We start from the raw sequence: 14,203 nt of genomic DNA on the forward strand, positions 1-14,203 counted from the left end.
GCTTTTCCGCCTTCTTTTCCAGCCGGCCTGAAAGAAATGCGCTGGGAACAAAAAACGGCGCAGGCAAGCGCGGGAGCGGCACCCACTGCAGCTCCGCTCGCCTTTCTGGTAGCTGCGCCCAGAGGAAACGCAGCGCGCGCAACGGCCGCTGCAGACCCGCACTCGCAAAACCGAGGCCTAGGGCCCATCTACCCCTGACTCGGTTTCCCCATCTGCACTGGGAGATGTGCTATATACGAGCTCAGCCCAGTGCCGGCTCCTTGCTGTAAAGCCTTTATGAGGGAGTGTGGGAGTCCCCCACCCCGGTCGGTGCGGGGCGGTGGAGCAAGATCGCCTTTCAGAGCGAAAAGGAGAAATAAACCGAAAAGGAGAAATAAACAAGTGCAGACAGAAGAGATAAGATTTCACACCGCAACAAGTGTTCGCTGAGGCGAGCAGATGCAACACTTGGGCCTTCCTCTGTTCTCCATGGGATGCACAGATGAGCTCCTGTATTGCCCCCAAACAAATGGATGAGATAGATTGAGTCTTGCCTTCTTTTGTAAATAGGAATTAGACATTCAAAGGAAATAGAAAGTTCAAGGATACACTCGTGGGAAAATCGGCCAATACATACAGGTGTCAGTAGGAGGTGGATTTGGACCCAAACACTCCAGCCCAGAGTGGAGGCCTTTGCTTACTCCACTATCCCATTTTAGGATATGCTAGGAGAGACAAAAAAGGGTGATATGTCACCTAGCTCACAAGAGAACCAGGGGCCATCCAGCTGAGACTGGTCCCTCAGAAGTGACAAGATCTAGCCCAAGCTCTGGGCAGAAGGGGCAGCTAGAGCAAAGGCCTTGAAGTCGAGGAATGAACTCAGGATTTCTTAAACACAGGAAGGTCAGGGGGACTTGCCTGCCTTGGAGCAAGGTCGAGCTGCAAGAAAGACTGGAGATGGTCAGAAGCTGGAAGGGTCAGGCTTTGCAGCTCCCTGAATGGAGCTGGAATTTCATTCCAGGAAGAGGACAGTTACAGCCGTGAATGAGTGGAGCCAGGTGGTAGGGGCCCTTCCTGCTCAGGCAGCAGGAAGGAAGGTTTGATCCTTCTTGGAGGAAGAGATTGATCACACAGGCTTTAAGCCTCCCCTCTCATCTGGCCTCCTGGCTTCTAGGAGATTGGTGTTGACATTCACTAAGTCCCTTGTGTTGTCTCCAACACAAACATGGAAATGTCAGATCGGCTGAGTTGTCATCTTACAGGTGGGGCTGAGACATGGACCCAGGGGGCAAGGATGAGAGCCCACCTTCAGAAGGGGGGAAACTGCCCTGGTCCCCACACTTTAAAAGACCCCTGTAGCTACCCTACTGCTGTGTACTTTCCCTAGTGCAAAAGAACACACCCACCCAAGCCTATGCCCCCTGTTAAAACACAGCAGGTTCCTGAGATCCCTGAGTTCCCGGCCCAAAGGTCCTGTTCCTGCCGCCAGGCCAATGGGGCAGAATGCTGGGCCGAGTGCAGCAAGGGCCTTATGGCATGTGGGACATGGGTAAGCTGGGATGTGCAGCCTGGGTACCCACACACATGCCTGGGGGTGTGCACAGTGCCCACGGAACTGGAGGTAGCGAGAGGAAAGGAAGCTGGTCACTGGCTGGGAGATTAGGGACAGATGTCCCCACCACCACAGTTAAGTGCAGCCCTCCCACAAGTCTGCAGCATCTAAACTGAACCTGGCCTTTCAGATCCTTATGGAGTTAGGCTTCTCCAGCAGAAAGACGGAATATTTTTTAAACAAGATATTAGGTTGATTTATAACTTTTAAACACTTTGGTTTAGAAGTGAGTGGGCACCTCTCCCAATAGCAGAGGTGGGTCTGCCCTAGCACATAGAAGATATTCAATACTTATCAAATAGATGGATTAATCTCATTTAATTTAATCTTTATACTGGCTCTATGGGGAAAATCATAATGCCTGTGTTTTATTGATGAGGAAACTAAGACCTGGAGAGAGTTAGTGAGTGGCTCAATTCATCAAGTTGGAAAGTGGCCTGAGCCTCCAGCCCTGATGTATCTAATTTCCAAATCCACTGCAGTTGGCCTGTGACAAATTCACACCCATTATGAGCACACTAAATATATAATAAATGTTTGAGCATGTTGTTAACTGGTCTTATGGGACAGAAGCACTGTTTATATCAATGAAAAGACCTTTTCTTCTTGATTCTCACTCCACCTTCTTAGGGATAATAACCCTTGAGAGATAATAAGGAGGAGCTAAATGTTCCACTTATCAATGACTGGAAAACTGAGGTCTCTAACAATAGCCCAAGGTGCCATCCAGGCTTAAGCAAACAGGGTTTATTTTTCACCTATAACAAGAACTTGGAGATAGCCAGGCCAGGGCTGGATCAATGGCTGCAAAAACATCCTTAGCATAGCGCTTTGGCCTCTTGGACTGAGCTAGTTGTGTATGGCTACACCACAAACTTCCCCCAAACAGTGACCATCTTTTTCTACAGCTTTGTGGGTCAAATATTCAGGAAGGACTCAGTGATCCACGCAATCAGAGTGACTGGAGTTATTCGGTGGTATGTGACCGATGCTTAAGCCAGTCTGGGGGGTCAGGATGGTTTTACTTGGATACCTGGTGCTGTAGTGAGGATAACAGGGATGCTGAATCCAGCAGGGTCCCTCTTCTTCTCCTGGTAAACTCAAGGCTCTCTAGGTGGTAACTCAAGGCTCTCCAGGTGGTCACTCGGGCAGGGAGTTAACCTTTCTTATGGCAGTGTAAAGCTCTAAGAAGCCATGGCAGGAGCTGCCCATCCCTTTAAGAGCTAGACCCAGAAGTGACTTAGCATCATTTCTACCATATTCCGTTAGTTAAAGAAGCCACAGACCAGCCCAGATTTACATACAGGATCAAAAGAGGAAAGTGAAAGAATTGGTAGTCATCTTTAGTTTGCCATGTGGTCCAATATAGCTACTTGAGATGTAGCCAGAACATCTCATTCCAGCTGTGGTAGCAGGAAGGAAAGATAGAACATGGTGTTTACCCTCCCTTTTACGACATTTTCTAGAAGACACACACATTTCCCCACCAGAACTCACATGGTCATACCTAGGGTGTGGAAGGGAAGCTGAACACTAATGTTTATTCCAGGATCCCATGTGTTTTGCCTAAAATTAGGGATTGTGTGACTAAGAAAGAAGTGAATATTGAGTAAAAACTAGAAATCTGTTTCACCAGTGAGTTTTTGCTACCAACAGCCTAGCAGGCAAGCCTATCTTGTCCCTCCTACTACATTCTCCACAGTGTCATCAGAATTAGCTTTTCATCATCACTGTTTCAGGTTCCTGCAAGATAAATCCTCTAATCATTTCCATGCCAACAGCAAGGATCTGAAGTTTTTCTTGAGAGAGCCACTAGATTTTAATGCCTGAAATAATAGCAATACCATCTCCCACCCCCGAGGCAGTGTGCGCTGTGCACTGGAAGGACAAATCTCAATCCGTCTTCACAGTAACCCATGAAGGAAGAGGAAGGTGAGGATAAAGAAGGCCGGAGAGGTTAAGAGACTTGCTCCAGGCCACACAGTGAAGAGATGCAAGGCAGAAGTTCCAGTTCTCAAAGATCAAATCCTAGAGATGGGCTGAGAGGTCCACACATATAAAACCCAGGGTTTGTTGACAATAACACCTCTGGAGAAAGGGCAAGTGTCGTTGGTGTGTGACACTGGAGGACACGCCCACATGCAAAGAGCCTGTAGCTTCCCCTCGTGCCCTGCAGGCCTTGGGTCAGGACAGGTGCAACCAGCCAGTTCAGTGAGGCTCTTGCTACCTCCAGCTCTGAGACTGTTTTGAGTTCAGTTTCTTCTTGCCTTTGCCTCACCCTGTTCAAGAACCTACAGTGGCTCCCAGATTCCTCAAAGTCAATTCTGCCCATCTCCAGGTGTCCCCGTGAGGAAGAGGAGAAGGGGCAGGCAAAACTAGGTTCAAATCCTGATTCTGTCTGCTGGTGAATCTGTTTCTGCATCTGTCAAATGGGAGGGAGAAATCCCTGCTTTGCCAACTCCTCCAAGTTTTGAGGACCAGTAGGACCAGGGAGTGATATGGTCTGCACCTCAGCAGCACATGTCGGGGAATTAGGCATTCTCTCCTTGGAGGGCAGAGAGATTGGGGAGTGGGGGAAGCTCAGGAACCATGAGGCACCTTGTGAAGCTACTGTTCACAAGATCACTGAGGGAGGAGCCTGGGTAGTCAGAGCAACACTGACTAAGACCACCACTTCTGGAGTCAGACAGACCTGTTTTGAATCCTATCCTACCCCTCACTAGCTGCAGGATCTTTGGATAAGCTGAGTAATTTCTCTGTACCTCCGCCTTCTCTCATTAGGACTTTGTTAGAAATCAAATAAAAATGTACCATTAAACACCTAATATTTCCTGTAATCCTAGCACTCAGGAGGCTGAGGCAGGAGGATCACCATTAGTTCAAGCCCAGCCTGTACTATATAGAGAGACCCTGTCTCATAAAAAAACAAAAAAAGTACCTAATTTTTTTTTTTTTACTTTTTGGCAGAACTGGGGACTGAACCAAGGGCCTTTACAGTGAACTAATCCCCAGTCTTCTTTTTTTTTTTTTTTTTTTAATTTCTTGAGACAGTGGCTCAAGAATTGCCCAAGCTGGCCTTGAATTTCCTCCTGATTCAACCTTTCAGAGTGCTGGGATTATAGGCATGTACTATGACTAGCTTAAAGCATCTAATTTAATGCAGATACAATGTTCAACCAGTAGTCATAATAACAGTGACTGGCATTTTTTGAGCCCTGATTAAATTCTGTGCTATAAACATTTCATTGATTAGCTTGTATACTCTATGCCACAGCCTGAAAATGTAGACTGCATTATCATAGCATTATTATTTTCCACCTGTTAGTGTCAACATGGGGCTACAGTTAGGTCTAACACCCAAGGTCACACAGCTAGGAAGGCTGGACTTGAATATGAAGCCAGGCTGTCTGATCCAGAGTTCATCTTCATCAATATCATGATGAAGGTATCATGATACGCTGATATCATGACTACTGTCTTTGCTGCTGACCTTGAGATATGTCCCCAGTATCTCCACAGCTGCCATAGTACCTGATGTGAAAAAGAGTCACCTGATCCAGAAGTTACCAGTTGTGTGGCCAGTTGCCAGAGGCCTTGGGCAGAAACCCACCCAGTAGGCCAGTTTAAGACAATTTACTACACCAGTCAGCAGCAATGGACACAAGGAGTTGGGACAGTGCACAAAAGCTAAAACTTTAAAGGTCAAATAGCTCAATGATGAGGGAAAGGGGCAGGAGGAACACGTAAGCCAAGGATCCCAGAGAGAGAAGAAGCACGAGGAAAAGGTGGAGGCAAGAACTACACCGCTTCTGAAAGGACCGTGTTTTAACTCAGCCCCGGCTCCAGGGCTCCAGTGACCTTGCAGGGGCTCAATCGGGAGTGTAATGCTGGCTCAGCCTCCTCTCTGCCCTTAGGGTAACTGAGGAATTGGAGGTGATCAGCGGAAAGGGCTGTAGCACCTGGCCCAGTCCTATGACACTAGAATGCCCGCTCAGTTCTTGGTGCACTTTTATCCATCTGCAGTGGCATCTTTGTGATCTCCCCATAATTGAGGTGACTCAGGCCTGGCCTCTCCCCTGCACTCTCAGCTAGCTGACACTGACAGCTCCATTTGTGTGTCACGGCACATCACATCTGATCCATCCAGGACCCGCTCCTGACCACACCTCCAATCCCACCGTTCCTGCAGGATTTCCTTTTCAGGCAATGTCAACTCCAGGATTCCACGACTTAAATCAAGTCCCTGGGCATCCTTGTCCTGGCTGTTCTCCCTCTGTCCTATTCCAGTGCTCCTCCAGCAGCAGCTCCACTGGATCTACCTGCCCAGTGTATTCATAAACTCATGACCACGACCACTGGTGTGGGTCATTCTCTGTCACCTGAGATGCCACACCAGGACCTCCTGCACCCAGACAGCCTGTGAGAACGAAGTCACATCTCTCCATCTCTGTGCTCAAAACCCACCAATTGCTTCTTTCTTGTAACCAAGAAGGATACATAACAAAATGGAATCTAATAGTTAGATTGTTTTTCTTTCAAAGACAAGTGGCTTCTCCTTTTAGAGATAAGGGGCTTCTCTAAACTTCTTCCTGCCAAGCACGTAACCAACAACCCTCTTGCCCTCAGCCTACATAAACAGACAAACAAAGCAGAGCTGACCCAGGAGACTGGGGGCCAGGAGGGATAAAGTGACCTGGAGTAATCTAGCACTCACTGTATTCCCCAGCCCTTCTGTTCCTTGCTTTAAAAGACCCCTATACACCTGTACACAAAGAGATGGTGATTTGAGGCAAATGAGGCCCCTCCATCTCCTTGGATCTAACTTTATATAAGTCCTTTTTCCTTTCCACTAAAAAGTAATGGCGTCCTTTGGTTTAATCAGAAGTGAGCCAGTGAACCTGAGTGTGTAGACCTGGGTGACTGGTAACATCTTCATAAGTGAGGAAGAAAAGAAGGAGTCTTTACAAAGCCTTTAAGGTCTTACGCTCTCAGGATACCCCAGTTTCCTCTATAGACCCACCTCCATCTGCCTCCCTCCCACCACTCTCCCCCATTCCTGCTGACTGTGCTCCAGCCTTTTGAGGGTGCCCACTGTTCTTGGAAAGACAGCTCCTGCCCCTGGGCCTTTGCACCACCTCTTTATTCTGCCTAAAGGGCTCTTCCCCCAAGAGTCCTTTTCTTGCTCTATTTGGGTCTGCTAAAATGTCCCTGTCACCTCAGCAGAGAGGTCTCACTGGGCACCTTATTTGCAATTATCATCCACCCCGATCCTGCTTCCTCTGTCTCCTCTTGGCTTTAATTTTCCCTGTAGCACTTAGACCACTGGACAGGTGATGTATTTTACTTAGTGTTTAGTGCCCATCTCCTACACTGGAATGTGGGTGACATGTGGTGGAAAGGCATCTTTGTCCATTGTGTTTACCGCTGTGTCCCCATTCCCTAGAACACAATGTCCAGCACATAGTAGGTGCTGAGTGCATCCTAGTCAGATGGACCAAGAAGCACATGAAAGGATTTCCTGGAGAAATCCTGGCTTGGTTCCTACGCCCCTAGTGGCTACCCTAGGGATGTTCCCAGACCCTACGGTAGTCCCCTCGCTTTCTCGATCATTGTCAGGATGAGGATCCCCGAAGCTCTGTCCTGAAGCATGAGGCCCACTGAGAAGTCAAGGAGGAGTGAGTCCAAATAGGTGGAGATTTCTTTTCAATGTTATTTGCCTCCTTAATTCAAGCGCACTTGTGGCATTTAGGCTGTTGGCTCTCCTGTCTCTTGCCTTACCCTGAACACCAGTGCTCTGTGTTCCTACAAGGACGCCCTGTCCCAGAATGGTGGCTGGCAGTGTGGGCTTTGCAGAAGGTTCAGAGGTAGTTGGGTGCCGCTCACACTGAAAATCCGCAACCGATAAAGCTGCTTACAGGTATATAAGACCATTCGCTCCACTTCACTGTAGTTTAAAAGTTTCCTCCGAGGAGAGTGAGAATTTTTTCCTGAATTCTCCTCCGCACCCCACCCCCACACCCTCTCAGGAGCCTTCCTGATAGCCCCACCACACACATCGTTCACGCCACCACTTCTCTTTTTCCCTCCACTCTGGTTAGAGGAAAGAGCAGTTCCCTTCTGCTTACTGTTGCTTATTTGCATCTGGGGACACTGAAAATCTCCGAACCCAGTTGTCCCCGCCCTCCACACTTGCTAAGACTCGGGTCCAAATAGTTTAGGGAGGGGTGTCAGGCACTGATGGTTGATAAGTGCTCCCAGGTGATTCCGGCCTTTGTCAGAGTAAAGCACAACATGGTCATCCCTGAGCCAACCTTGATTCTTTGCCAGCACCCAGCAGCCTCCTGTTACCAGGCTCTAGCCTCTTCAAAGGCTGTTTAGCAACCTCTTCCATTAACTCAGACAGCCCCAGGCTTCCATCACCACTGCCCAAGTTCCTGGAGAGATGTTTCTTCCTTCACCTCAGGGAATCTTAGTGGATGACATTCTCCTTTACCTTATGCAGTATGGCTTCCCTAAGGCCACTTGGACAGTATGAGGAAGCCCCAGGAGGTAGCCACAAGCCCACTTTGGGCCCAGGAATTCACAAACAAAAAAAGAGCCATTGTCCCCCAGTTACTTTAAGAGAACAGCTGAAAAACACATTCAAAGGGCCCTGATAATAATGAATATGCTAATATGATTTCCATCAGGCATCTGCGCTACCTCCAAAAACCCTTTCTGACCTTCCTCATGGATTCAAAGCTTCCATTGAAGTCAACGGGGGATTTGGGTTTAAATAACATGAAAGTTTTCACTTAAATGGACAAAACTGGGGACTTGTGAATTAAAGGTGAGTTTTGTATTGGCTCTACCAGAGCTGACCTTGAGGGGGAAGTGCAGGTCCTGGTAGGCTGCAGTGATCTTTCTGGCCAGGCAGCTGGAGCTGCTGCCTTCAGGTGGGCTGTGTAGGCCAAGCCGAGCCACCAAGTCTTAGAAGAGGGTCCCCAGCTGTGGAGGAAGCAGGGTCCACACAGCTTCCTGGGTGACCTTGGGCAAGGAAAATCACTTCTTTGATTAAGCGCAGCTTGCCCATCTCTAAAATGGGCTGGATGAAGCCTACTTTGCAGGGGTTGTTCCAAGATTAAATAAGAAGGCTGTATGTACAAGGGATGAGGCAAAGCGTCCTGGAGAAAACATGGTAGGTAAAGCATCTTGGAATGCCTCACCCTCCCACCCAACTAAGGCAGCACGAGGCTATGAAGACCCCACCTCCCATCTTCCAGCTCTTCCTTCCTTCATCAAACACTTTTTTATTCAGTACTGGAAACTGAATCTAGGGCCTTCACATTGAGTTTCATTCCTAGTCCTTTTTTTAAGCAAAGTTTCACTAAATTACTCTGGCTAGGTCAAACTTGTCATCCTCCTTCCTCAGCCTACCAGAGTGCTGGAATTACAGGCATGCACTACCATGCCCAGCTTGTCCAATGCATAATTATAAGGCATTTTCTGGATGCCAGGCACTGGGTGTCATGAACTCAGCTGAGAACAAAACAGGTGGAGTCTGCTCTCAGTGGAGCCACCATACTATTGGGACAGACAGGTACTAAACACACAAACAGGTAAACAATGTGCACATGGTAACTAGCGCCATGGAGAAGAAATGAAAGAGACAGAGCTTTAGAACCAACAGGCCTGAATTCAAATCCCAGTGTACCCTTGCTAGCTGTGTAACTCTTCAGAAGGTGATTTTATCTCCCCATGTGTTCCTTCATCCACCCATTGAACAAATATTTATAAAATTCTGTCCTAGGTCAAGCCCTCTTCTCAGTGCTGTGGAAGTCATAATGAATGAAACAGACAAAAATTTTTACCTTCAAGAGTTTAAATCTAGAAAGGAAAATAACTACTAAACAAACATACAGTCCTCCCTCCCTCAGTGTCACAGGGAGTGCAGGGAGTGGTTCCAGGACCACCCCCTACAACACCCAAATCCACAATGCTCAGGTCCCTTATAGAAACAATGTAGCCAGGCATGGTGGTGCAGGCCTGTAATCCCAGCAATCAGGAGGCTGAGGCAGGAGGATCATTGCGAGTTTGAGGCCAGCCTGGGCTACAAAGTGAGCTCAAAGCCAGCCTGAACTGCATAGTGAGACCCTGTCTCAAAAAGACAAAAAAAAAAGGAAAGAAAGAAAAGAAAAAGAAAAGAAACAATGTAGTACTTATGTATAGCCTACACACATCTTCCATATACTTTAAATCATCTCTAGATTAAATATAATCCCTAACATACCTAATAGCTATATGTACTTCCTATTCTGTATTGTCTAGAGAATAAGGAAGAAAAACAAAGTTTGATTTTTAAAAATAATTTTGACCCAGAATTAGAATTAGAATCTGTGATGTGAAAACCACAGGTACAACAGGTTGACCATATAGCTACAAAGAACAGATAAAGCAAGGGAAGGAAGGAGAGCACGATGGGAAACGGTGCGGTTTTGTGTAGTGTAGTCAGGGAGGCCTCTCTGAGGAGGTGACATTTAAGGACGCGGAGAAGCTAGCAATGTGAATATCTTGGGGAGGAACACCCCAGCCGGCAGAGACAATGAGATTCAAACTGCAGTGGGACTGTGCGGTTGCTGGTAGGACTCCAGTGGCCCAGGCAGTGGAGGAGCAGCAGCTGTCACCATGCCTGATTCGGAGTAGGTGCTCAGCAGAGAGCCATTATTATTTACATGCCTTTCGTGGAAGACAGAGGAGAAGTCACTTCTCACCCATTAAAAGTTCTTGCAGGCTCTGTGAATTAGCAACTTTTCTACTCCCTTTCCCTCTCAGTTTTCCTGAGTGACAACCAGCTAGTCCAGCCCCCAGCCCTCCCACCAGCCACCTCTCTCCCCCCAGTCCCAGGCTGAGGGAGCCCACAGGAATGTTTGACATGCGGCGGGGGTGCTGGGAGGAGGGGTGCGCGGGGAATGGTGGTTATTAAAGAGTAATGGCAGCATCTTGGATTTCCTCCCCCTCCGCAGCCTCACAAATCAGATGCCCTGGAAATGCTGCACCCATAGCCAAGATGCACTTCCATCTGGGGTAGGAGGCAACATCTGCTAAACAGCTGCATCTTGTTTAAGAGCTGGTGCTTAATTAAATTACTCCACTCCGGTATGGGCAGGCAGAGCCCAACGGAAACAGGCAGGCCTTGGCCCTGGCCCAGGCCCAGGCCCAGTGTATACTCTGCCGCTTCCCAAGTTGACCTGCGTGCCTTTCCATGACCCATAGTGGTCCTCCACACACCTGCTGGGCCAGCCAACCTGGATTCCGGGTCCTCTCAGACAGGCCTTGCTCATCCCTGCTGACCCTTTGCTTTTATTCAACTTCTCTCTGCCCTTCAAAAGGCCCAGCTCAAACATCAACACATCCTCCACAAGGCCTTTTCCAACCCCCTGGGACATGGAATCACCTCCCTTGGGCTCTCCTGCTCTTCTGTGCTTCCCTTGATTGGAGTGTTCGCACCTCTGCATTGTAATTATGGGTCCCCTGCTGTTTTTTGAGCTCCTTGTGGTTGGAAACTGCATTTAATTCCTCCTTGTGATCTCAGCATTGTGCCTGAGTCCCTATCAATGCCTAATAAATGTTCTGTTTGAAAATGGAAGGAAGGAAAGAAGGAAGGAGGAGGGAAAGAGGAGAGAGAGAGAGAGAAAGATACAGGGATGGAGGGACAGAGGGTTGGAAGAAAAGGAAGGGAGAATGAAAGGAGAGATGAGTACATGGCTCCTCTGCCACCACCTAAACCCAAGCCAGCACCATCCTCACTGGGACAAATACCGTGGCTTCTCACCTGTGCTCCAGCTTCCATTCTTTCCCCACGTAATCTTCTGTACTCAGAGGACTTAGGAATCTTTCAAATATGTAATTGCATCGTATCATTTGCCTGTTTAAACATCCAGGAGCTTCCACATTCCCCACCCTGACCTGCAAACCCCTACAGGGCACAGCTGCCAGCCCTCACCCCATCACCTCGCTGTCCTGTGTTCTAACTCTACCTGGGAAACCTGCCCAGCTCCCCCTCACCTCAGAACCTTTGAATCTGCTCTATCTTTGGCCTGGGCCTCACTTTCCCTGTCGTCAATCTGGTATCCTCCCCAGTCTTCAAGGTTAGCTCTAATGCCCCTCTTTAAAAAGAAATGCCTTTACCCTCCTTACTTAACATGCCCACCATCTTGGTCCCCAAAACTAAAGAGGCCTGTCCTAGCCCACCAGGATTTGGCTGCTGAAATCCAACCTGCCCCCCAGGGCATCAGCCTCAGGTACAGTGATGGTGCAGCCCATCCAGGGCCAGGGACAAGCCACCCCTCCCCCTGGGTGCTCACTCTTCCTCTCCATCAACTGAAGATCCTTCATGAATGGGCTTGTCTGGAACTGCAGCAATTAAACCACCAGAGCAACATTGGACCATTTGTTTACTATGGCGCTTAGAGCTGGAATGGTATGTTGTTTTGACTGTTTCTATTTTCGGCTCGGTTTCCTAGGGGTAGTGGGGAGAGGGTAGGCAATGAATCCTGGTCTATTCAAGCAAAATGATGCTTCAGTGAATCCTAGAATTTCAGAGTCACAGAATAGTAGCATCATTGTCATGGAATAGAAGAGCAATAAAAATCTATTATTCAGCTTCTAGGTTCCTAGATTCCTGGGATTCTAGAATTTTACTCAACAGAAATTAAAATCTTATAGTCAGACCAATTTAGACTCAGACTCTAGCGAGATGGGATCCGAGGAGACCCTCACTTTGTGGAGTTCTCCACTCCCATACCCCTCCTCAGAGGACCTTAGCCGAGCATCTTTTCCACATTGTGCCCTTATACACACAAAGGCTGTCAATTCCTGCTGCTTTTCTCTTGTTCATTTCTCTTCATGGCACTGATCACCACCTGACATGCAATACATTTCTCTGCTTATTTGCTTACAGCCTGTCTCCCCCACACGTTAGATTGAGGTCAGGAACTTTATTTTGTTCACTTTAAGAGCAGTACTTAGAATAATATCTGGCACATAGTAAAGCTAAAAGAAAAAAATGTCCATTCATCCAACAAGTATTTGTTGCATATCACTTCATGCTGGTCCCTTGGAGATGATCTCATCTCAGTATGGGAGGTAGGTTTCATTTTACAGGCGAAATACAATTGGTACCAAATACCCAGAGCACTGCGCTCGGATGGATTCTCAGGGCTCATCCAATTGCAAGGGAGGAGAGACGCAGCCATGTCTGCCAAGGCCTCTACCCGTACAATGAAGAAAGCTGATGTCCAGAAGAAGATCCAGGTACACAGGGTTCAGCCAACTTGGGGTGCTGCAGGCAAGACTAGAACCCCTGACGTTCTGCCTGTGCCCTTCCTTCTGACCTCATGCTGTTAGTCCTTGAGCCTGCGTCTCTGTCCCTGGCACCGGTGCACACTTCCCCTCCTCCCTCAGCCTTCTGGCTCCCCGTCTGCCCAGGCCTTTGGGGGTTAAAGGGCCGCGGGAGTCCCTGGCCCTGAACCTCAACCTGGGAACTCAATTCTGGAACACTGCCTGAACACACAAGCCAGTTATTTTTAAAAATCCAAAAAGAAAAGGAAGAAAGAGAAAACTCACTGCATCAGCCCCTGCACCAGCTCTGGTTGAGAGAATAGAGAGTTGAAAGGAACAAAGGGTTTCCTCAAACACGGCAGATCAAGGGCTTGGCTCATGTGGTAACCGGTAACCGACCACCGCGCTTTGTGACAGATCCTTCAGAGACCGCAGCCTCTGTTCCTGCCGCAGTCTTGGCAGGAGGGCGGGGGGAGCCGGGGACACCCTCCTCCCCCGCTCCGAGGTCGGACTGCTTACAATCATACACTTTGAGAACTGGGAACGTCAGGGACTCAAAAGGCCCTCACAGAGCATGGAGTCCAACCTGCACTCGGTCAGCTGGGCAGGCAGAAGTCCTAGAGAGGCTCAAGGTCACCCCTCAGGGAAGGGAGACCAGCAACATGATCCAGCCCCTCCTCCCTGCCTCACCGCACCTATTGTACCCATTATGGCTGCCTGGGAAAGCCTTCTCGGGAACTCTCCCACCCTCATAGATATCTTCCTCTCTTCCTCCTGCAGATTTTCACTTTTGGGGTGCCTATGAGCTTACGGTTTTTACCTCTGGTCTCCAGGGTGGGAGACTCCAGTGGACTCCAAGGTCAATTGTAGCTGAGCCCCAGGTTGCCGAGTGTAGGTCCTTGGGCTCTGGACAGGCACTGCTCTTCGAAGGAGGTGCCACAGAACCCCAGTGACCTAAGTGTAGTCATCCTCATTTCTCAGATGAGAAAGCCAAGGCTTTGAGAGCCAGACCAAGGATACCAAGGTGACACAGTGGTGATCAGCAGGGCTGACACCTCTACTCGGGGCTGCTGGTCTGCTGAGCCACACTCCCCCATTCTCAGTCTGCTGTGCCCTTCCCTCTGTATCAAAGATTGGACACCTGGCCTGCGTCACACACTAGAAGGCCAGGCCGGGAACGAGGTGTCTCGTTCCTCAGAGTTCTACCTCAGAGCCCCTGGGTTACTCATTTTACTGTGCCTCTCTCCTCTGCCTCCGTCTCTGACTAACAGTGTCCCTCCTTTCTACCCCATC

The 14,203-nt window shown here is 48.7% G+C and overlaps 1 protein-coding gene across 3 annotated transcripts in view; it reads right to left on the bottom strand.

Annotated features, from left to right (window-relative positions):
• LOC102011198 (signal-regulatory protein beta-1) overlaps window positions 1-13,944 on the bottom strand; it is a 58,296-nt gene extending 44,352 nt beyond the window's left edge. Inside the window, exon 1 of one of the 3 annotated variants that reach the window (XM_013512247.1) lies at window positions 13,731-13,944. The gene's annotated coding sequence lies outside the window, so the exon portion shown is untranslated. Of the gene's footprint in view, window positions 1-897; window positions 1,124-11,402; window positions 11,444-13,730 lie in introns of those variants that run through there. The other 2 variants (XM_013512248.1, XM_013512246.1) reach the window with 2 other exon arrangements.
• Between the last annotated feature and the right edge of the window lie 259 nt (window positions 13,945-14,203).

The sequence above is a fragment of the Chinchilla lanigera genome, unplaced genomic scaffold (assembly GCF_000276665.1).
Source record: "Chinchilla lanigera isolate Chin_1 unplaced genomic scaffold, ChiLan1.0 scaffold00014, whole genome shotgun sequence".
Lineage (NCBI taxonomy): Eukaryota > Metazoa > Chordata > Mammalia > Rodentia > Chinchillidae > Chinchilla > Chinchilla lanigera.